At 37.0% G+C, this 25,598-nt stretch overlaps 1 long non-coding RNA gene and 1 other non-coding gene across 2 annotated transcripts; both read left to right on the top strand.

The window, feature by feature from the left end:
• Window positions 1–2,743: 2,743 nt before the first annotated feature.
• Window positions 2,744–23,756, top strand: LOC140619958 (uncharacterized). Its single transcript, XR_012019715.1, has 3 exons — window positions 2,744–2,874; window positions 12,655–12,801; window positions 23,343–23,756. It is a non-coding gene; the product is annotated as an uncharacterized lncRNA (long non-coding RNA).
• LOC140620462 (U6 spliceosomal RNA) lies at window positions 18,980–19,082 on the top strand. The gene has a single exon (XR_012020247.1). It is a non-coding gene; the product is annotated as a U6 spliceosomal RNA (small nuclear RNA).
• Window positions 23,757–25,598: the final 1,842 nt, after the last annotated feature.

The raw sequence follows: 25,598 nt of genomic DNA, 5'->3' as shown, positions 1-25,598 counted from the left end.
CACCTGCTGTATCCAAACCCTGAGGCTCCTGGCCAGTGTCTGCTGTTAAGACTCCCCTGTGCCTCAGTAGACTCCACGCCTACTCCAAGGATCAGAGACCAATCACCTTGGGAAGCCCAGGAAAGCTCCAGCTCCGCAACAACACTGCAAGATTGGGGGAATGACAGTATGCTTACTTAGTGCAGGAAGACTTGAAGATCTATCTTTGTGAGCCTCAGAAGGGAGTCAGGACCCACTGGACTCCTGCATCTACTCCATAGTCCAGAGAGGGGAAGTAGGGAGGCACACATCTGACCAATGTGTTCCTTGCTTCTCTTCCTCTCTGTCCCCTTCCCATTATCATCTTCCAGGCCTAGGAAAGAGGTTGGTTTTGCTTTTTGTTCTGCGTTCTATCTCTGTGAAGAACAGAACTTTGCTGTCATGGGATGGAAGGATATTTCTCTGCTATGGGATTCTCTGGGTTTAGCACCTGATATGTTAAAAAGGGAAAAAACAAAGGCATTTGGGAAATCATCTCTCAGGATGATAGTCTGGGTTAAAATGCTTTTATTTTGCCTTATCCCTGCTTTTCATTCCAGGAATTATATATTAGTCTGTTTTTCTCTTCATCATTTTTTGTAATGAATTCTCTTCCTCTATTAGGCAGAGGGCTGTCTCAGGTTGACGGGGCCAAAGGTCATGGACTCTGAAAGGCAGACACATTAGTAATGTCCAAAATCATACCACTCACCCCCACATCCACATATATCTATATATGGTTAGCAGTTCCCTTATGTCAACGTTACATGTTCAAGACAACATAGATGAGTATGCAAAGATATTACTTCAAATGAACAATTTCTTACATAACATTTGTTAAAACACTCTCTTTTGTTGTAGTTTGTTTTTAACATATGACATCTATTGGAGATGACTTTGATGACTATCATTTCTGTGGCATTACTGCAAAGAAAGAAAAATTCCTAACTTTATGGCAAACGTGATAAGCTTATGTATTAAAAAACATTTGTTTTATGAGTGACTGGAGTGAATGGATATATTTATCCCATTAAGGAATGTTGGGTGTGGGAAGAGTATATGGGGAACAATACACCTGCCTTCTAATGCTTAAGGAGTTTAGAAGTAGAGAAACCAGCTTTGCTCCACATGAATCCGAGAGACAAATTTGAGATTAAGGAAGAAGAAAATGGGTAATACAGTCTGGCTTGGCTTTCTAATAGTCAAAGTTGTCTAAATATGGAGTGGGTTGATGTCTTGAGATTCAATTATTATACTAACTGGGATTGTTCAAGCTGGGCCAAGTGACCACTTGACAAGAATATCATTTCAATTATTTAAGAATGTTAAGCTTGTTTCCAACACCCGGAGCTTCTATACCTCTTAGAATCTTCAAAACTGAGAGCTACAAAAGTTAAAATCCCTGATAAAAGATAGAACATGGAAAAAAAAAAAAAGATAAAACATGAATGATACTGGCAGAAAACTTGACCATGGCCATTCTTTGGTGATAATCACTCAGCTATTAAGTAGGAAAAAGTCCAAATTACCTATTTAAAACAGAAGCAGAGTTTAAATTACAGATTTTGACAAAATTAGTGAAAGTATGTCCATAGAAGAAAACTCAGAAAGTTTCGGCAATGGATTCTTCAAATTAAAAGAAATTGATGACAACTGATTTCCTGGTGTGGTGAAACAAAAGAGAAAAGTATCATTAGTACCAACTCTTATAAAGAGGGAAATAAAGAGTATAAGGTACAAAGTTAAAATGGTGGTGGTGTTAAATTTAAGATGATGCCATTTTTGAAGATTTAACTTATTTAGTGGATCCCAAGAAACCCCAGCTTATATCTTTATTGATTCTTTCCTCTCCTCCTTTAGTGTTTCTGCTAACAATGATAACAGATGTGTAACTGATAACTGTTAACAGGTAGTTTACCCGTGACAGGAAGACAGGTGTTGGGAAGAAGTATGGAGGACAAGACAACATGAAGGGTGTGGATAGGAGGTTGCAGCACTGGTCATCCTTGTCACAATGTCATGACCCACAAACCCACAGTCATTAGGGAGAAGGCCAGGAAAGGGAAAGAGTCAAATTGGCCAGAAACAGGTGTCCAGTGCCTGGAAAGGCAGTGGACTTGTCCAGTGCAAGGGGAAGCAGACATGTCTCCGCGAGTGGATGTCAGGAGAAAGAAGTATATAGGCGTTGAGCATGTGCTAGGTACCAGCCACTGTAATAAACACTGTATATGGTTAACTTGTGAATTCTTCACTTTTATCCTAATAGGAAAGTATTAATATTCTCTTTTTATATTTAGTGAAACTGACACAGAAAGAGCTTACGCAGCCAGGAACTAGTTGCTGGGATTTCAAATCCCAAAGCTCATGGTCTTTCCACAACACCACACTAGCAAAATGTGCTTAGGCATGAGCTGTGACAAGTGATCCCAGAGACAGGAACCAGGTGGCAAAAATAAATCAAGCTGGAATGAATAAAAACAATGAGGCACTGGGAGGTAGGAGGTGGTATGGGAAGGGCTGGGGTGTCTACGATTCACAGACAGGCAGTCCATTTGAACTAAGCTAGAATTCTACTCAGGAGCCAGAAAGATACCAAACATGGAAGACAGTGGGGGGTTGAAAAAGCAAGGGTGTTTTTAAAAAGAATCCTATGCAAAATACTCTTAAAACATTTGGGTACTGTTACCATAGTCTTGTCTTTTATTAATCCTTTATTCTTCTTTATTAGGGGTTTCCATCTGCCAGAAACTGAGGGGAAAAAAGAACTTTTGGCTTACTCATATCATTCTTCATTCTTCCTTGATTGGCACTATAACCTGTGATTATGAGCTCTCCAGGGTCACGCTCCATCAAAAGGTAAGACTGAAACAGAAAGACTCCGGAGAGATTTCAGAAGGGAGTCACTACACTGTTTCCTCTTCTAGAATTTTTTAAAATTCATTTTTCCATAGAATCCATGAATGTCCTTATAATGAATGGTTCACAAGTCATCAGTGTCATTTGAACCACAATAAAGAGGAACAGAAGGCAAAATGAGCAAGGGCAGTAAGCTTGCCATCTTACAGACTGCCGCTTGCATGGTCGGATTCAGTAATTTTTATCAACTGGAAGCCCTTTTTGCATTTGGACAAAAGCCCTAGTTCAGTCATTTTCCAAGAGGAATCATGAAAAAGGATGTCTTAAAACTAAACAAGTCAAAGGATAGACTATGTAAGATGCTCTCAAAGAATGCAGTAATTACCACAAATAAAATATACTATAATTATGTTCTCAGAAATAGGTCTAGTCAAAGAAGTCATTCGAATATGTGATTATGCGTGACAGCTAAATTAAGGCAGCATTAGCAAGGGTTGTCAATATGCAAATGCTATTGCTACCAGGCCATTCTGATATCATTTATCAAATGGAATGAAACATCTGAAAGGAAACAGATTTCTCTTATTTCCCTAACACACAGTAAACATCTCTATTTCCATACACATGAAATAGTCTCTTCATTTATTGCAATACATTGCTAATAATTAGACTCATTTTCTTTGGATTTTGTTTTTAAGGCTGAAATATTTCATGGTTTCTATATTTTATTACAATCTAGATATGACTCATTTGAAAGTTTTGTATTACTGGGAAAGTAATATTACCAGAAATTGCTTTGCTGGCTCAGGGAGTTAAAATGTGGCAGATTTGCAGACATGCCAATACCAAATTCACTGCTATGAAAACATCTAGTTGCACACATACGTACAAATATACACATATACGTATACACCCACACACATTCTCTCACTCTCTCCCCATCTCTCAAACTTCAAAGGAAATCCAGAATATCTTTTGCTAGCTACCCATTATAATTTAGTGGTGTATGACTGAAATATAAACTTACCATATATATGATCTCCTACAGCCATTAATCTAAGCTTCGGGTTAAGGGCCCCATTGAATATTTGTTTTTTTTTTTGTTTTTTGTTTGTTTGTTTGTTTTTTTCCCCATTGAATATTTGTACAGATGTTACCTTTGCTGACTTTTCACAAGTGGCTCCATCAAAGCGTAACATGTGGCTTCCATAATTGAATGTTATTTATATCACAATGAAAAGGGGCTGTGTAATCATAACAGTGCTTGAGGTCCATGATTTTTGCACTAGTGACTACAGGAACACCTTCTGTTTCCAGGACAATCATCTCCTGGTTAGTCCTGATTAGTGATCTCATTCATGGGTGGGCAGAGCCAGAGAGCATTCCATGTGTCCAAGCACCGGCAGCACTTAAGAGCAAGGGAAAGAAAGAAGTCTGGAGCTTGGGTCTTGGCAACATCTGCCTCCCACTCCACAAAGAAGCAGGGGCCGCCCTACAAATGAGGATGAGTGCACAGGTCCAGGAATGGGAAAGTAGAAATAGTGTGGCATCATAGAATGACTGCTTCTAAATGAACACAAAGGAAAATTTGATATCCAGGCCACAGACTCCCCCTCCCAGACTTCCAGACTCAATGTGAGGAGCACACAGAGCCACAGAAGAGTAAAGTCAAAAGAAACAAAACCAAACAAAACCCAAAGAATCTTAAAGGAACTACTCCCACAAGCTCACAGGGGGCCTAGCACCTTCTAGAGGGAACCCAATTTGCCCAGGATTTGGGGTATTACTCAAAGACAGGAGTTAGGGCTTCTTAGTACACATTAGTTGGCCATAGCCAATTGAAGGGTACTTGATCAGAAACTTAGGGGAGCAACTTCCTTTGTATCACCCAAATATATGCCTGCCTCTGTCTGCTTCTTCATTTGATTCAGCAAGTATTTGTGGAATACCTATTATATCTATGGCTCTGTATAGGCATTATAAGAACACCCCTGATAAATAAAACCTCATCTCTGGCTTCAGAGAGAAAACTCCCTGGTAAGAGAGACAATCCTGTAGAGAACAAGTCTAATTCAGTCTAGTAAAGTATAGATTTTTATAACTGCTTATAGTGCAATAAGAAGCAGCTTCATTGCTTAAGAGAGGAAACATTTAAGGTGAAGGACATTAAATCCCTGGTTCCATCATGGCTCAATCCCTGATGTGTATTTTAGGGAAAATCACTAATATCTGTTTCTTTTTCTCTGAAATGAAAATGATGACACCCACCTTCCCTTTCCTAGCACTGTCTTTGGGTTCAAATGAAATGTATCTATAGAGCCTTTAGAGACTGGACAGCTAGCTAGTATGAGTTAATATTAATGAAGCTGTCCATGCCACACACTGTGTTAAGTAATTTAAGTATTTTCTGTTTTAATCTTCATAACAACCCCAGAAGCTTAGGGAACATGCTGGAGACCACACTGACTCCTAACTACACTGTTGTACTGTTGATTCTCTGCCACTTACAAGTTCAGTGACTTTAGATAAGTCTTTTGACACCTTTGATCCTCATTTTTTTTTTCATCAGTAAAATAAAAATGGTCTCAATGAAATTGTCCTTTTTTTTAATTGTGGTATATAACAAGATCTACACTCGTAACAAATGCCAAGTACGTGATAGAGTAGTGTCTGCAACAGGACAGTGTTGTACAGCAGATCTTTAGAACTTCTTTCCTAACTGAAATTTTATGTCTTTTGAACTGTAACTTCCCATTTCCCTCTTCCCCAGGCCCTGGCAATCACCATTCTACTTTCTGTTTCTATGGTTTCATCATTTTAGAGACTTCATATAAGTGGAATCGTTCCATGTTTGTCCTTCTGTGACTGACTTATTCCACTTAGCATAATGTCCTCCAGGTTCATCCATGTTGTCACATTTGGCATTTGGTTGTCGTATAGTTCCTTTTTTCTTTTAAGGCCGAATAATATTCCATTGTATGTATATTATATAGCTCATTTTCAATGAAATTTCTTAGGCCAAATAGTACTGTTACAATAGTAGTATAGACTGTTTTGGGACCACAGAGAAGTCCCTTTTTGTCAGGAGTTTATTGGTGTGGCATAAACCCCAACTCATTACCCCACTTTTGGTGCACCTATCAGATCATCCTTTTATGGTTTTATTGACATTTTGAGTCCTACTGGCAGCTGAGCCTTGTTCATTGTTATTACCTTCCTGAGACCTTACAGATGCTTGTTGAAGTGACTGGATGAATAAGTGGGTAGTTGGATCTTACCTGATAACTTAAGTCAATTTTGGTCTTCATTATCTTTTTTTTTTTTTTTTTTTTTTTGAGGCAGGGGTGGGGGGAAAGATGGATTTGGGGAGGGAGGCAGAGGGAGAAGGAGAGAGGGAGAAAATCTCAAATAGGCTCCACACTTAGCTTGAAGCCCAACACAGGGCTTGATCTCATGATCCCAAGATCATGACCTGAGCTGAAATCAAGAGTTGGATACTTAACCGACTGAGCCACCCAGGCGCCCCTTCATTATCTTTCTTTTTCTGATCCCTTCTTTACCTTCTTAAACATCTGGACCAGGTCAAGTTCCCTTGCTCTGCATGCCCATAACTTTCTGAACATTATTGTGCTTGCCTATGGATGTCTGCCTTCTCCACAAGATCTTAAGTTTACTGAGATGAATACTATCTGTCATGTTTACCACTGTGTCTCCAACGCCTAGCTCATAGCAGGTAATCATTAAATATTTAAAAAGCAGTGAACTACTGAATGAATTTTCTGAAGCCTATCTTTTTCAGTGACCTAGTTTTTGGCCATCCAAAAATAAATTTTGCTCATAAAAAACCTTGCTGACCTGGTATTGCTGCTCTACTTAAGATAAAATGCTCAGCGTACTTGATTTAACATTTGTAAATATCAAAAGACTAGATATATTTTATAAGACATATTTTCTTGAAGTAACAGACACATACACAAACACACACATATACACAAGGTTGATAAAAAGGTGGTTTTTCAAAACTGCTTCAAAGTTGCAAACTGAAGATGAATTCTATTTAGTCCAACTACCTATGGATTCTATGTTAATATCTAGGTCCTAGATAGCCTGAGAAACATTATAAGAATCTAAAGCATCAAAAAAGAGTAAACAAAATTCAGTCTTATATATTAATGCAGGAGAAAAGAAAGAGACATTTCAGAAAGATTTTTAAAGATTTCAGTGTTTTCTAGTTACCCTGAGTTAAGCAGAATGAATCTGAACATGCTACAGTATTTCTTAAGCCCCGTGTTTTCACTAGAAAAAGCTAACATGAAATATTTGAATCCTACAACCAAACTTCCCTTTATCTTATTCCCTGCCTAGTCTAGCAGTCAAGGTCAAACCAGGAAAACAGAAGACAATACAAGGTATTCAAAACACAAGGATATTTAATGCAGGGAATTGATTGCAAAGCGTTAGAATTACTGAGAAGTCAAGTAGGAGTTGGGGAAGCAAATCCAGGAACTGGCAATAGCAGGAAGCTGCAAACACTAAGCACCACTGGGCTAGAGGGACAAAGGGAAGAGGGCCTGTTACTGGAGCCTAAGGGCCAGAATACTTGATGGGAACCGGAACCAGGCAGGAGACTCAGCTACTGCCAAAGAAGCCACTGAAGGCAGAGACAGATGAGAAAACATACCTTGACTTTTTTTTTTTTCCCTCCTGTTCTCTGATCTGAAAAGTACAGATTACAGGAGTCAGCTCCTCTGTGAAACAGAGAAGAAAAAGGGCAGACCAAGGAATGAATCTGTTTGAGCGTACACAGGCTCAGAACCAGAGCTCCAGGCTATTGTTGATCTGCTTATCTGGTTTCAGGGTCACTGCAACAAAGATCTGACTCTGACAGCTGATTTCCCATTAATATTAATAAACTGTTATTTTGATTTACAATATTTTATTATTGCTATAAAAAACCTCCTCTAATGTGTTGTTCTTAAGCTCTCTTCTTTTATATTCATTTCACATTTAAAGTTGCTGTTTCAAAAGATAACACTAACCTGCACATAATTATTATGTAAAAGACATATTACCAAAAAAACCCTATTCAATGTTAAGGATTATTCATAATAAGTGCAAGCAGAGGAAACTTGCCAGTTTGCTTCTTTAGAGTGGAAAGTGTAGTTAAAACTAAGATCTAAGGGAAGAACAAATAAGGAGAAGCATAATAGCATTCAAAGGGCTAGAATGCTAAAAAAAAAAAAAAAATTCAGACAAATTTCTGATGTCAAATAATCATTTTGGAGAACAAAATCTTTTTTAAAGCAGGCTTAAAGTCACCATTGTCAAAAAGTTCTTATAGAAACTTAAGTCATCTGATTATTCAGAAGACATATCTTGGAATATACAGCATGCACAAGACTTGCCCAGCTCATATTAAATATCCATTTTGATTGGCTAGTGCAGTCACTCCACTATAAAGTCCTGACTTGGACCATGACCTCATCAGATTGTAGAAGCCAGATAACTGCCAGGTGTCACCACCATTGTTCGGATGGAGTCTTTCCTACCTGTGGTAAATCATGGTACAGGGAATTGATTCTAAAGTGTGTCTTAGACAACCAGACGTGGTTTTAGTGCTCTGTCATTCCCCACTACAGCTGATTCTTCCAATCTCAAGGGCCATTTTCTTTTCAAAACATCACAGAGCGTGTGTTGTCATTAAAATCACTGGGAAGCCTGCTTAGGCATGCCCAGTCCAAGACTCAGCTGAGGCAAGCTCAGTCTTGCGAGGCATGTGAAACTCAAAGTTCCAAACCGCTAGTGCCCATTAAGGATTTTCTGGCAATTTTCATGATTAGGAATGGCCAAACAGCAACTGGGGAAATTACATTCTCACTCCCTCCAACCCTCTTGTGGTTTTAAATACATTAGATCTTTTCTGCTTTTCCTGCTTTAAAAAGGTAAATTAAGGAGGCAGTTGTGCATGACTAACCAGCTACTGTATTCCTTCGTAGAAGGGCAGTGTCTTGTTAATTCAGCACGATCTGCAGACATTACCTGTTCCTAACACAACAAATGAAGGAGCACGGTTTACCTCCTTAGAACAATTTAACCTACTTCTCTCAGAAATTTTGAATACTTAGAAGAGATCAAGGACAAATCAATTTTTTTTTCTTAAAATGTCCCCAAATGTCTCAACAATACAACCTTATTACTTAACACACCTTTAAACAGAAGCAAAAGTGAGAAATGGACACCATGGGATGAGAAAGCACTCAGATACGTCAACATAGAGACCAGTTTTAAATCAGGCCAGATAAAATAAATTAAAAAATTAAATAAATAAATAAATAAATAAATAAATAAATAAATAAATAAATCAGGCCAGATAATGATGTCTAGCAGCATATCCCCTTTCCATTCTGGTGACACAGCTCCCGAAATGGCTCCTGAGTTCCTGAGCCTGGCATGGCAGCAAGCACCACCTATAAAAGGCCATTGGAGCCCCAACAGTTCCACCAACGCCCTTTTGATACAAGATTATCCCTCAAACCTCCAAACATGATACCCTAGAACTGCACCATACAGCCATATTTCACTTTTGAATGGTTGAAATAGAAGAAATTGCAAAGTCCCAATGTGCCTTCTAAGATGACCTCCAATTCAAGTCAATACTTCAGTAACATCAGTATTCCGGATGAAAGAGCACAAAAGAAAATTCAGTACAGAGGTGTCCTGAAAGGTCTCTTCTTCCCTAAAAAAAAAAAAAAAAAATTATTTTAAAAGTAAGCTAACAGCATTTGACGGGATGGGCATTGGGTGTTATGCTGTATGTTGGCAAATCGAACTCCAATAAAAAACTATATTAAAAAAATAAAAGTAACTTTGGTGCAGAGGCATAAGGAGATTTGGCTTTTCCATCTTCATGGTCTTCATGAAACCAAAATATCCTGATAGGAAATGAATGAACTAATTAGTTACTCAATTATTCATATACTGGAACAGAGTTTCTAGATTTCTCCCCAAATATCCAGAAGTCTGTTATCCTAAAAGAGGAAAAATCTTTTAAATGGTTTATTTTCACTTTAAGAAGAAATTGATTTATTTTCCCTTTAAAAGCAACTTCAGGATGTTGTAGATACAGTCATGTAGCAATGTATCTTCTTAGTAAAATGCCCCATGTTTTACAGCATCTTCCCGCAGGATGTACCATACACCATAGTTTATTTTTCTGGTCGTTTGTCATAGTGATAACTCTCTCCTCCACCGCTTCCAAATGTGGTCCCCTGCATGGCTGAAATTACAATGCAGTTCAAATAGTCTGTTGGGTACAAGAGCCCATTTTGAAAACGTAGCAATATGTCTAAGTTTTAGTTTAAATGAAAATGACCTAAATGTTGAAATGGTTTTCTTCTTGCTACGTGAGGATCCAACTAGACTAGACTACAAAATGATTAGGGAACAAAATGCTAAAGAAAGATGAAGAGATGGGATTACTCACACCGACAGGATAAGGAAGGATGACAAGTGGTAGGAAATGAGCTGCCATTCCCTGTTCCAGCTTCTAGCATTCCAAACAAATCCTTGTAAAAGGAAAGATGTTTCTTTTTTTCTTTTCTTTTCTTTTTTTTTTTTTAAGATTTTATTTATCTACTCATGAGAGACAGAGAGAGAGAGAGGCAGAGGCAGAGGGAGAAGTAGGCTCCCCAGAGAGCAGGGAGCCCAATGCCAGACTCCATCCCAGGATGCTAGGATCAGGGCCTAAGCCAAAGGCAGATGCCTAATGGACTGAGCCACCCAGATGCCCCAGGAAAGATGTTTAATTAGAAATTCAGGTAATAGTCACCTAAGGAGACATAAGACATGGTATCTATGCCACCCCAGAATGGAAAGAAGAATATAAAAGAATATTAAATGAAAATTATTTGACAGAGGCACAGATCAAGAAAAGGTACATTCGTAAGTCCAGAATATTTGAGTTATTCATCTTCTTCTTTAAAATGTGCCAGTTGTAATGAACTTCACCAGAGCTTTTCATACCAAAGCAATTAATAGGGCATTATACTGAGAATAAAAAGTAAAATCATACCCTTTAAACAAAAGTCTTTTTTTCCTTTAAATTATTTTTTTAAAAGAACAGAAACTAGATATTGAAATTAATAAATCCAACATCTCTCACAATTTAGGCACCAATATATCTAAGGATTATCAATCTATCAGTTTTCTAATAAAACATGGAAGTAAACACACTATTAACAAAATAATAAGAAGCTAAGTGGAAAAGCATAGACTGGACTGCAAACAAATAGCGTGAGTCTCAAAATGTCCCCCTGTAAAATTCAGAAGCTGAGCAAAACATCTGTTTGGCTGGCTGGCAGCCATCCTATGCAATGATCCATGCTTTTTACTTCCTGGAAAAATAATTAAGCAGTAAATCTAAGTTTCTTCCAGCTCCCCCAAGAACTGAAAGTGCCAATGACTCAGAAGTTTATTATAAAAAAAAAGATTAACCCAGACCTTGGATTAGTAGGCTGCTCAGGACCAGAAACAAGGCAGAGATGTAGGCATGGTGTAGAGCCCTGCCCAGTGACGTAGGGCTCCTGTGTTTGGTGTTTTGGTTGTCGCAAAGCTGCCCCGAGTTCTGCGTGAGTGACCTACCATCTCTAGCTTCTCTCCATTCTCTCAATGCCTCCGCTCCGCCAAAGGGACCCCGACGAAGCAGGGACCTGCATGGACCAGTCCTGACTCTGTGAAGCCTCATTTCCTCTATGAAAACAAAACACGTATCCGCAGGAGCTGAAGTAATTAGTGCAAATTCATCTGCTTTTGCTTCGATTATTCTTATCAATAAGACAAAACACAACCTACCTAGTTCCAACTCATGAGTAAGGAAAAAGGAAAGGAAGCCCACAGTTCTATCGTACTTCAGTTTTCAGTGGTTAAAGTAGGGAAAGTATCCTATATATGCTACGTACTAATATATTTGGGATGTTGCTTCACTAATGCATAATGTAAAAGAGAATTAAACCTGTTAAGAGAAGGATTTATTCTACATTATCATTTAATTACCAACAGGTCTCTATATTCAATTATAGTACTATCGTTTCATTAGGCATATGCACTGAGATTTTCTAATTAAAACCCTCCCAGGTAACCCAATGCTTCAGTAGATTTGATTAGCATTTTTATCTTTCTTTTTCCTCATTGAAAGTAAAATAACCTAGCTTTGTATGTAAGTCAAAAATAGCAGCGTTCTTCCTGGGTCTTTTTTGCAGACACTATTCACCACAATTTCATGCAGTTTGCCTCTGGGGACAATTTTACTTTGCACAATTCTATTAGGGGATGCTATGGCTTTGTATGGAAACCAAATACTGTGTCTCCCTACACCAGCATAGTTTAAAAATTAAAAGGCTTTGGAGTCAACTCTACCACTAACTAGTTACACTTCTTGCAAATGACTTGATTTCTGTAACAATTCCACATTTGTCAATTATTGGGGACTGTTAAGAGGAACAAACAAAAAAATACATGAAGTATTTAGCTCAATATCTGTGCATAGTAAGTGGTCATTTTTATTATTGCTATTGTCATTTTTGTTGTCGCTGTTGTCATCAAGACACAGATAAGGAAAATATTCAGAGACTTCAATCATGGTATATGTTCAAAGGCAACTTAGTTTCTGAAAGTCTGTATTATAAACATCTTGTTCATAGACTGATTGGTACCCATTCATTTAATATTAAGTTTTGAACAATTTATTTGTCTGGTTATTTTTTAATTGTACCACCCATTCAGCTCTCTAAACCTCCTGGCTCTGTTTTTTGTATCTCTACGGACTGACCCATCCCCTCTCCATCACCTGAGCTCTCCTGCCCTCTGACTTCTGGTCGGATCCAGCCAATATGAGGCGCCAACAGGAAGTCTGAGACTGAGAGAAGACAGGTCAGAAATATCTTCCTTTACTGCCACACTCTTTGGGGGCCATAGTTCTAGCAGGGGTCATATTCCTTTGCAACTACCACTGGAGATCCCTCCACATCTCCAGCTTTCACTAGACTCTGTTAACAATGCTAGTTCTTCCTCTTGTTCCTTCAGGACCATGGTGGTCCTCTCACTAGTACCTGAGTTCTAAACCCAAACTGGTTTATCTATACTTTGTAAATAGTCTTTTCATTAAATTCTCATTAGACTTTCACTCATGTATGCCTCTGTTTCCCATTGGAACCATGAATGATGTGGCCCTTGCTTAATATTTTCCTGTAGCCAACAAGATTAAGGTTCATTTTAAAACATTCCATTAAGCCCTTACTATGTCCTGAGCACTTGGCTAAGTACAAAGTGCAAAGTAACCATAATATATCTACATCTTTAAATGTGTGTGTGTGTGCCACAGTCTTTCTCTCAGTCTTCACAGAGAGCTAGATCTATACCATAAATCATAATCCAGTGTAACAAATATGACATGTGTATGTACAGAGTACTATGAGCACATAAAGATTTATATTCTAACTTATATGTGGAAGTGGAGGGCAGTCAGGAAGGGGAGTAGAGAATAATAGGGAAAATCTTTTAGTTTGACCTAAAGAAGAGCCATTTAAGGAGCAGAATTATGAGAAAGTGATATTTCAGGCATAAAAGAGAATGTTTAAAAGTCATGATGAGGGAGGGGATCCCTAGGTGGCTCAGCGGTTTAGTGCCTGCCTTCGGCCTGGGGCGAGTCCCAGGATCGAGTCCCACATTGGGCTCCCTGCATGGAGCCTGCTTCTCTCTCTGCCTAAGTCTTTGCCTCTCCCTCTCTCTGTGTCTCTCGTGAATAAATAAATAAAATCTTTAAAAAAAAAAAGTCATGATGAGCTGAAGATACACAGCATGTTTAGTGAATAGCAAAGTCATTCAGGCAAAGCAGAACCATAGTGCTAAGATTGGGAATGCAGCAAAAGGTAAGTGGAAGTCGTCATGAAGTATATAGTTAAGTGGCTGGAGACTGCCAGATTTTGAAGGACATTACTGGAACCACTACAAAATATTTCAGGCTGTGGAATGATCTGACCCCAACTACAATTTAAATTGATAATTTTGAAGACAGTGAAAATAGGGTGAACAGTTCAATGGATTGTAATAACACAGATGAAAGTTAAGAGTCTAAAACAGGAGTTGAAAAGCAGAGGACATATTGAACAAATTCTTCAGAGAAACTTAGCAAGATTTCAAGACCTTTGAATATAGGAGGCAGAGGAGGAATCGCTGTAGGTTCAATCTGAATTGTCTTGTTTAGACCATGTCATAAATGGTGACTCTGTTAACTGAAATAGGAAAGAGAAGAAAGGGAGTAGATTGGGCAGAGGTAGATGAGTTACTTTGGAAAGAAAAGGCATTACCTGCTAGTGTTACAATAACAGGTTTTAAAAAAGAAATGAGTGTCACTTTGAGAAAAAAGAAAATAATCTCACAATTTAAAAAAAATAAAAGTCATGCTAGAACTGCACCAGATGATTAAAGTTAACGATGCCTCTTAAGTGCAAGGAATTTTAAAAGTAAATGCTTTAGAAGTTTCAAGTCAGGCATTCACTCTGAGATCTTCATATCACCAAGCACAGCTCACCTCTACTTATGCTGCACTTCCCCTGCATCACCACATTGTGCTCATTTGTTACCTGTCTCTCCCTCTCTCCACAGCTCACTTTGACATATACCCATAGTGTCATTACCAGTGCTTGGCACATGGTAAGGACAGGTAAGAGCACTTAATAATCAGTTTTCAGGAGAACCTGGCTGGCTCAGTCAATAGAACATGCAACTCTTCATCTCAGGGTTGTGAGTTTGAGCCCTGCATTGGGCATGGAGCCTCCTTTGTTGTTGTTGTTGTTTTAAAGAATTTATCTATTTATTTATTTATTTATTATAGAAAGAGAGAGACCATCAGTAGGGGGGAGAGGCAGAGAGAGAGAAAATCTCAAGCAGATTCCATGCTGAGTGTGGACCCCAATACAGGGCTTGATCTGATGAGCCTAGATCATGACCTGAGCCAAAATCAAGAGTCAGAAGCTTAACCAACTGAATCACCAAAGCGCCCCAGAGCCTACTTTAAAAAACAAAACAAATCAGTTTTTGGTATCATAAAGAATTTGGTAAATGCCAACATTATTACTCCGTTCTGTGTTTCACCATTAAATCCCAAAATAATAGGAGATGTAATTTTTTTTTCTCATCAAGTGCTGTAGTCATTTGTAATTTTTTAAACTGCAAGGATGCTTCCTCCCACTTATTACAAAAATAGTTATATCAATCAGATATTTCACTGAAGTACAATTAAGCTTTTGAAAACAGGATCACCTATGACAGTAAATTTCAATCTGAAAAACTCAATATTTTGCTCAAATAGTTCCCTTAGCAAAGTTCTTTGCAGCTAAAACTGTCAGGCTTTGGGATCTACACACCTTATAATTATTGTTTTCTCCTTTCACATTACCATGTTAAGAAATAACACGGGATTTTTTTTAAACTAACAATATGAACATTGAATCCCACTGTATTCTACTGAAGAGTGTGTCCACATACACAACACACACACGCACACATGCACACACACCAATACGTTCCAATATAGCAACCATGTCACCATGCCTTGGACCTTATAAAAAAAAGGTCTAAGTATGAGAGCTTTACCACCAAGTATTAGAAGTGTGTTATTACCAATAAATCTTAATTCTTTAAGTGTTTTCAAACACAAAGCATCTCTCTGTATTCTATCAGAGCTAATTAAGTGATCCATATTATGGAAATGTTGACTGCTAATTTAGGATAATACATCACTTCTCTAAGGGGACCTATAGAAGGGGAAAAGGCTAAATGAACTCATTATGCTTGTTTCTTCTTATCCTTTTAATTAAAACAGAAACTAAAAATTAAATTATATTTGACCTTGTTTTGCCACCAAATTCTTTCACAAACTTACTTATTTTCCTTTCTAGAAGAATCTAAATATTCTGTTTTTGTGACATCCTACTAAAGGAAGTAGGATCTTGTGAAAAAAATTTGAATTCAAAGTTTAAAGATCTAGATTCACTTGAAAAGGAAGAGCAATAGTGAGGAAAGGGAGTTGCTAACCCAACCAGATAGAAACATTTTCTAAGGCCTCTGTAATTAAAACAGTGTGGTATTGGCATTTGACTAGCCAAGTAGATCACCAAAAAAGAGTAAAGAATCAAGAAACACACACAGTTTCTTGGAGTATTCAAAGAAAGCGGACTCACAAATCAAGTGGGAAATATGGGCATTTTAAATGGTGCAAAATAACTGCACAGTAATAAGAAAAATAATAAATATGGAATTTATTCTTTACACCCCAAACTGATGAAAATCCCCCCCCAAAAAAAAGAAATGTAACTGTCAAAAAGTGAAATTACACAAGTACAAACATTCGTAAATTTCTCTATAACTAGAAGTGAAGAAAAGTCTCCTCAGATTCAAAATCTTAAAGCAGTAAGGAGAATAATAAATTTGACATGGTTAAAAATGCATGAGAAGTACAATTTCATAAGCAAAATTAAAAGGTCAACAATGCTATTTAAAACAAGTCTAGAGATATGAACAGATAGCTTCTAAAAAAGAAAATATAATGATCTTAATATGTTTAGTACTCTCAAACATGCGAGGCTCATAATTAAGAGAAATATAAATTAATGTCACACAGATATATTTATCTTATTTATCAATTTGACAGAAAAGCAAGAGCTTGCCCAATACTCGGTTGGAAAGGCCAAGGGGCAATAAATACATATACATCACTAAAAAGAATGCAAAATGTTACAAATGCTGTGGAAGCCAATTTGGCACTATTTAGCAAAATTACGTATTATTTATGCTTACCTCTTCTCTAAGAATCTATCTCAAAGATAAAATAATAAAATGTAAAAATATGTATATACATGGCTATTTATTATAAAATTTAAAGTGGTAAAAAGCCAGAAACAGCCTAAATTTTCATCAGTACAAAATGAACTGGATTAACTCTGAGATACTTACAATGGAACACTATAGAACTGTAAAAAAAAATATTACTTTTTCATATGTAATCTCCAGGATACACTGTTAAATGAAAACAGCAAGCTGTAGAAGCAATATGTACATATACACTGTATCATCATTTATCTAGGAAAGACAGGATATGTGTGTATATGTGCATATACATGTACACACAATGGAATATTAGGCTACAATCACATAAAATTATCACGTGATAAGAGAAAATAGAACAGATAGATATAAAAGTCAGGAGCAGGAAATTTGTAAAATGAATCTGAATATTTTGCCATTCCAAAAAGCAAGGAAGTTATCAAAAATTATTGAAATAATGTCAAAAGAATTCATGAACCATCTTGAAGTAGATCCCACTGTTCAAAGATGAGTCATTTGCAGCACCAATAAAAGGAATAACATCAGTGGATTTGGATGAACCAAATCTGTTAAAAATCCAGGAATTTGCAATGATCATTTTGAAAAAGTTGATGATGACCTTTGGAGGGTGCTGGGAAAACCCATGTATTATTCTAAACACTAGAAAACAAAGGGAAAGAATCATACAGATAACTTACTTTTCCAGTAAAAAATGCACCTCAGCATATTGAAAAAGTTGATGAGAAAGAAATTCTCCCTACAGAAATATTCCAGCTAGTATATAAAGATGTAATAAAATAATTGAAATATTACTATTTTGCACTCCCCCAAGTAAACTCAGAACCTGGGAAATGATTCTTAATGGCAACTAACATCACAGCAGAAGACAACTAGACATCATTCATCTCTTGATAGAAATTTACAAAACCACTTAAGAAGTAATATTGCACACACACACACACACACACACACACACACTAAAAGAATAGCCTAAATATGATCAAGAGTCTTGATCTAACCAATGGGACAGGAAATACACGGAGAACAGAGAAACAGATTGGGGGAGTAGCCGGATTGTTTTTTTGGTTTTTTTTGGGGGGGGGGGGGGTGTTGAGTTTTAAATGAGAATACAATGAGCAGTATCTAGAAAAGTAAGAAAGTTCACAAGATGGATTAGTTTCTTCAACAAACCAACTTCAAGTAAATATTAAAAAATAAAAATTAAGGTAATCTATGAAATAAAAAATCTTTTAAGAGATCCCCCAACAGAATGCAGTGCATGCAGCCTGTTGGAATGCCAATTCAAACAAACCAGCAACATAAAATCTTTAAACAAACAAACAAATAAAACATGTATGAAAAAATACTAACTGGATATTGGATGATATATAAAGACATTACCAGAATTTTTATGTATGAACATGGCACTATGACTACATTATTTAACAAAAGTTTTTTTTTTTTTGTTAGAGACACATACTCAAATATTTATGGATGGAATATGATATCTAGAAACTTATTTCAAAAGAATTCTGGGAGCAGAGACAGTAAAGGTGGTGCAAATGAACACAAGTGTGGCTGAGAGCAAATGAATGTTAAGCCTGAATAATGGGTCCATGTACTTTTCTCTCCACAATGGGTGTTTAAAATTATCCATAATATATTATTGGTGGAAATGTAATATGATGTAGCTGCTATGGAAAACATTATGAAGTTACCCAAAAAATTAAAAATAGAATTATCATCTGATCCAGCAATCCCACTTATGGGTATTTATCCAAGAGAATTTAAATCAGGATCTCAAAGAGATATGTACACTCCCATGTTCATTGTAGCATTATTTAAGAGCCAACACATGCAGATAACCTAAATGTCCCATTGATAGATGAATGGATAAAGAAAATGTTGTATACACATAAAATGGAACATTATTCAACTTGAAAGAAAAATCCTAATATATGCAACAGTATTGATAAACCTGGAGGACATTATGCTAGAGAACAAAACCAATTGCAGAAGGACAAAAACTGCATGATTCCACTTACATGAAGTATCTAAAATAGTCAAACTCATGGAAATGGAGAGTAGAATGGTGATTACAAGGGAAAGGGGAAAGTGGGAATGGGGAGTTACTGCTCAATGGGTATAAAATTTCAGTTATACAAGATGAACAATATTTAGGCATCTGTTGTACAACACGGCGCCTGTAGTTAACAATACTGTAGTGCTCCTTTAGCAGCACATATACTAAAATTGGAATGGCACAGAGAGTAGCATGGCCCCTGCACAAGGATATCAGACAAATTTGTGAAGCATTCCATATTTTAAAAATACTATATTGTGCCCTTAAAAATTGTTAAGAGGATAGATTTCATGTTAAATGTTCATAGCACAAATTTTTTTTAAGATTTTGTTTGTTTATTCATGAGAGACACACAGAGAGAGGCAAAAACATAGGCAGAGGGAGAAGCAGGCTCCCTGCGGATCATGACCTGAGCCAGAGGCGGACTAACAACCACTCAGGTACCCCCATACCACAATTTTTAAAAAAGAAGAGGAAAACAAGTATCTATGATAAAAGGATTAAAAAGGACCTACGTACAAATCCTGGATCCACCATTTGTTGTCTATTTAATATGACCTAGGCCACTCACACATTCTGAGCCACCATTTTATTCATATGTAAAAAAAAAAGTAGATGATAATAGTAGTTTTATACATTGGTTTGGCATCTCTAATTTTGGAGCTTGATAATTATTCATTGAAAAAAAAGAAGAGGTTTGGAAATTAGAGGTGACCCCCATTTAAATATGTCATTATTCTATGACATTAGGCAAGTACTTAGCTTCTCTGAGCCTTATTTTCTTTCTTATAAAATGGGGATCATACCAGCATTATATCATTTTTATGAGAACTATGTAAAGTTGACACTCTATAAATAGCACTTTCTCTCCTCCATGAAACCATTTTGATTCTCATTTGGAAATACTCTTCAGATAGACATACTTCGATTATTATTGTACCAATAATCTCTCCCTGAATCATTATTTAATACCTTTTTAAATAAGATTCTGGGCCCCTTGTGAACAGAGATCATTCATATCCTCTACCTCATGGAAGGTATATTACACATAGTTGGCAATCAATACATTTTGATGAGTTAAATCCCCCTTAAATAGATTAGATGCTACCTTCACAAACTGATTAATCTCCTGCAATCTACTGACACTAAATGCTGTTGCTATATGTCACTTAAATATTGTAAAATGTATATAAGATCCTGGGGAAAATGTCTAATTGTTTCCTGAACAAACCATAAATGTGATAGGTAGGAAATAAAGTAGAATTTGTAGTCCAGGTTTATCATCACAGTGACCTGGGTAATCTATTGACATGTGACAAACTACGGGATGACTGATAGCTCCAGGTTTGGCAATTCCTACATGTAATACAAACGTGTCACAGATTCTTCAGTAGAAAATTGTTTGAAGCATAAAGTGTCAGCTTCGTTTCAAAAATTGTATAGCTTGAAGAACCACCTGGCACATATCCCTGCTGTAACAATGAGTAGTGGTAATGAAGTGGTAGATTTTTATACAGGTGCCATTCACCTTAAATCCAGCAATAATGAGCATGGGAAAATGAATAGAGTCTCCAAAACACAATGGACTCCAAAAGAACCTATTTGAGGTGACAAACAAACCAACCTTAACTGTAGTTTAAACATATTTCCACTTGAGAGTAAAACTCAATTCCAGCATTCTGACAACATGGTGACAACATAGTTTTTACTTCTGAGAATTGTAAGACCCTTTGCTCATAAAACCTGACGAAAGCCAAAAGCAGTTCAATTAAAATGTCTAACTGTGATCATCTGTTATCCATAGCTCAATGGGACAGCTCAGCTCAGCTGAGGCCTAAGGAGTTGAGCTGTGCCCTCTTCCCAGAATATCCCCTAAAGATTCTTTTAAACTACTAATTGTGCAGGTCACAGTCACAAAACTCATGCCTCAGTGCTCTCTCTTGATGTTCACAAGCAAACACTAGAGTGCAGTGTAGATAAAGGGAGGCTTTCTCTCTAATTAAAGAAGGATCATAATCAATAATTTCAAAGGCCATCAAACATAACCCTATAAAAATATATGAGCTATGCATAAAGTTATAGGATCTATATTCCCCTAAAAAAAGATAATAAAATTAAATCAAGCTCAGTTTATACCTTACAAAGTAAGACATTTGAAAAGAAATCATTGCAGCATCATTAGTTCACCATAAAGTGATGTGTTTATATTTTGCAAGATGAGGACTGCACTAAAATCTTTAAAGTGTCCATACAATTGTGTCAAAGCATACTTGATGCCATAACTCACAATTTTATTCACATTCTCAGTTTACATCAAATATTTTACATATTGTGATATGGGGATTTTATTTCACTTCCTGGAAAATTTTATGCTCAAGAAGGGATGTGGAGCAATTATAATATATTCCATAGAGTTTTCTTCAATTTACATTATTACATTCTGAAGTGAGTTGAAATATGCCAAGGTTTTATGTAACTGAAATTTTCTATTATTTTCATGGCTTAAATTGGGAAAGGGAGTGGAAAATAAATGTGTAAAGGAACAAAACGTAAATCCATTGTGGTCATATGTTGCCATAATCAGGAAAACTCTGTAGAATTGTTTGAGGGAGAATCTGAACAAATGACTGCATACATTTAGCAGAGGCTGCACTCATTAAAACACACTAGAGTTTAATTTCTCCTTTAAAAAAAATCTGTGAAAAGTCAAGATAAGATTTGTTATCCATGAAATAGAAATCATAATTCCAACATACATATCACAGGAATTTTCATCATTTTAAGAAAATAGCCAAGGTACACGGGAGATGGAGAAGCTTTGTAAAAAGCAAAGGACCATAAATATATAAGTGATGACCAAGAGGATGATCACTATCCACTTATTAGACAAAAATAGATAACATTACACCCTGCATGATAACAAAGTACTTAGCACAGAGTAGCTATTATAGTTTTTAACTAAAATACTAATAGGTGTTGGGCAGGCACATTGTCAAACATACAGCTCTAAGCAAAATTAATCTCAGAATGAAGCTGGAGCATCTTCCAAGGCCGGAATGTAAAGACATACTCCAAAAACAAAACCAAAAAACCACCCCACGATGACCTGACATAGCATGTCAAAGGAACTCAGGAACCAGATGAAACAACTCCCAATGGCCAAAGCCACAACAATCTAAGCTTCAAAATAAATAAAATAGAATTGGATTAGAATCCAAACTATAGAATAAGTAACTATAAATCTGTAGTGTAATTAACAATTTAAAAATAAATGGGAGAGAATAAACAAACCTCCAGTGTAGAACAATTCCAAATAATTCATGTAGATATTTCATCCTCAAGAAGAAGCCTAACTCCCCACCCATTAAGTATGGGCTATGGATAGTAAATTCCTTTCAAAGAGTATAGGTGGGAAACAAAAGGGGGAGAAAGGAGTAACTTTATAGTGGAGAAATCTGATAACACCTCAGCCAGGTGATCAAGATTAACATCAACAGTGCTAAGTCATGTTGATGGTGTATACCCTTGATATGATTGATGTGATAAGAATAGCATTTTACCTCTGTGGTCTTCCACACCAAAACCCCTAACCCCAGTCTAACTATGAGAAAATCATCAAACAAATCCAAGTTAAGGGACATTATACAAAACATCTAAACGGTTTCCCTCAAAATTGTCAAAATCATCAAAAACAAGGAAAATCTGAGAAATTGTCACAATCAAGAGAAGCCTAAGGAAATGGGACAATGAAATTTAATGTGTTATGTTTGATGGGACCCTGGAACAGAAAAAGGACTTTAAGTTAAAACTGAGAAACTCCAAATAAATTATGGACTTTAGTTAATAATAATGTATTAATATTGGTTCATTAATTGTAACAAATGTACCAGAGTAATGCAAGATATTGATGTGGAGAATAGAGAGTTAGAGAGTATAAGGGAATTTTCTGTAGTATCTGTTCATGTCTTCTATAAAACTAAATCTAAAACTTCAATTTAAAAAGAAAGAGTAAAAAAATAAAAAAATAAAAAGAAAGAGGTGGGGCAGCCTGGGTGGCTCAGCGGTTTAGAACCTGCCTTCAGCCCAGGGCGTGATCCTGGAGTCCCTGGATCAAGTCCCACGTCGGGCTCCCTGCATGGAGTCCACTTCTCCCTCTGCCGATGTCACTGCCTCTCTCTCTCTCTCTCTCTCTCTCTCTCTGTGTCTCTCATGAATAAGTAAATAAATCTTTAAAAAATAAAAAAATAAAAAGAAAGAGGTCTATCAGGTACTCTAGCGTCTCAGTTGGTTAAGTATCTGACTCTTGATTTTGGCTCTGATCATGATCTTGAGGTCATCGGGCTCCATGCTCATTGGGGAGTCTGCTTGAGATTCTCTCTCTCCCTTTCCTTCTGTGCCTTCATTCACTCATACTCTCTAGCTCTCTCTTTTTCTCCAAAATAAAATAAATATTTTTTTAAAAAAGAAGGAGCCCCATCAAATATGCCCTTTTTTTTCTTTATAGGTGGTACAAGATTGAGCAGCAACTTGTTCTCCAACTCAAAGAGAATATCTCAATGTGTTCCTGAACACTGGATTTCTAGAAGCTTCACTAAGATGATGGTCTCCTGAAAAATCTATCTCCCACTTACTGACTCACATATATCTTCTTAAGGCATAAAAAACACTTAACTAACAAAAATACTAACCCAAAAAGATATATGCACCCTTATGTTTATTGCAGCGTTATTTACAATGGCTAAAATATGGAAGCAGCCCAAGTGTCCATCAATAGACAAATGGATTAGGAAGATGTTATAGGGGGCAGCCCGGGTGGCTCAGCGGTTTAGCGCCACCTTTGGCCTGAGGTGTGACCCTGGAGACCCAGGATCGAGTCCCACATCCAGCTTCCTGCATGGAGCCTGCTTCTCCCTCTGCCTGTCTCTCTCTCTCTCTCTCTGTGTGTGTGTGTGTGTGTGTGTGTGTGTCTAATGAATAAATAAATAAAATCTTTAAAAAAAAAAAGGAAGATGTTATGTGTGTACACACACACACACACACACACACACACACACACTGGAATATTACACAGCCATAAAAAGGACAAGATTGTGCAATTTGTGGCAACATGGATAGACCAAAAGGGGATTTTGCTAGGTAAAATAAGTCAGATTGAGAAAAACAAATACCATATGATTTTACCCATAAGTTAAATTTTAAAAAAAGAACAAATGCATAAACAAACAAAAAGCAGAATCAGACCTACAGCTACAGAGAACAAACTGATGGTTGTCAGAGGGGTGAGTGGGTGGAAGATTAGGCAAAATGGGTGAAGGAGAGTGGAAGATACAGGCTTCCAGTTACAGAATGAAAAAGTCACAGGAATAAAAGGCACAGCATAGGGAATATAGTCAATGATATTGTAACAATGTCATACTGTGGCAGATGGTAGCTACACTTTTGGCCAGCATAGTATAATGTATAAATTTCTTGAATTACTGTGTTGTATACTTGAAATTAACAAAACATTGTGTGTCAACTATACTCAATTTTTTTTTTAAGGCAGAATCAGACCTATAACTACAGAGAACAAACTGATAGTTGCCAGAGAGGAGTGGGTGGGGAGATGGGCAAAATGGGTGGAGGACAATGGAAGGAAAAATTAAAAGGTACTTTACTACATGTTGCACATCATATCCAATCAGCATGATGTCCCTAGTGTAGTGGACCACAGTGACATTTTGTCAAATATCAAAGCAATCATGACTTCTGAAAACTATATTGCAGCAGAGAGCAGACAGGTTGACACAATCAGCCAAAAGAGTGAAGGGGTAAAGCAAATACCTGGGATGGTCCTTACAATATGGAGAAAAAAAAAAAAAACATTGACCAGGTCAATAACTGCATATCAGGTGCAAAAACTATGCTAATTTTTTTCAGTAAAGATACTATATCTTGAACAACTGCAGTTTCCACCTAATAAAATTTGCAATAATCCATAATCATTCTTCAAAATTCACCCAACTTTTGCATAGGCCAAACAAGCAAGCTAGAAAATAATATGATAGGTATTACTCCCTCTCATTTTTGTCTTTGATCCCGCAAATATGTGGTATTGGTTCTCGTTTACTATCATGGTGAGCAGAAAAGTTCCAAAGTTTCCATTAGCCCTTCCTACCATGATGGTCCTAACTTCATTGGTCAAAGGCCAATGTGGGGTTTCTTCCAAGTGTCATGTATTTCTAATCCAACTAAACATTCAGAAACTAGTGAAATGACAATGAGGTGGGCCTATGAACAAGCCCGGTATGCTGTGAGTCACACCTGGGTTGACTCCATGTGTCACCTGATCACAGCCACAGTGGTGTTTGAGGTCACCAGGAATTAGCAACAGTTTAGAATCAGTGTTTAGCAATTCCCAAAAGTCTGGGTATTTTTCCCCAGTGCAGGGACGTTCTAGTAAATCTATATAGGCTTGAAGCTAGATTCACAGTTTATACCTATGGCAATGTTGTCGGATTCTTCCTCAAAAAAACCTGACTTTCCCTTCAATCAAGAAGCTCTGGGTTCTCTGAACAGGTTTAGGTCTGGGAACCTAGGGAAAGGCCATGACTCTTGTCAAGCATTTAATCACTAGTCCTACAGGGTTTTCAGTTGTAATTAAGCAATATTCTCATAGGCTTCCTATCTATTCCATTCCTAAGAACACTGTGATCAATTTTCTATACATTCTGATTATGTTATGTCTCTGCTGACCTGCTATGTCCCTGCTAATGAATGT

Source organism: Canis lupus, chromosome 28 (genome assembly GCF_048164855.1).
Source record: "Canis lupus baileyi chromosome 28, mCanLup2.hap1, whole genome shotgun sequence".
Classification (NCBI taxonomy): domain Eukaryota; kingdom Metazoa; phylum Chordata; class Mammalia; order Carnivora; family Canidae; genus Canis; species Canis lupus.
This window is presented reverse-complemented; position numbering and strand designations above follow the sequence as displayed.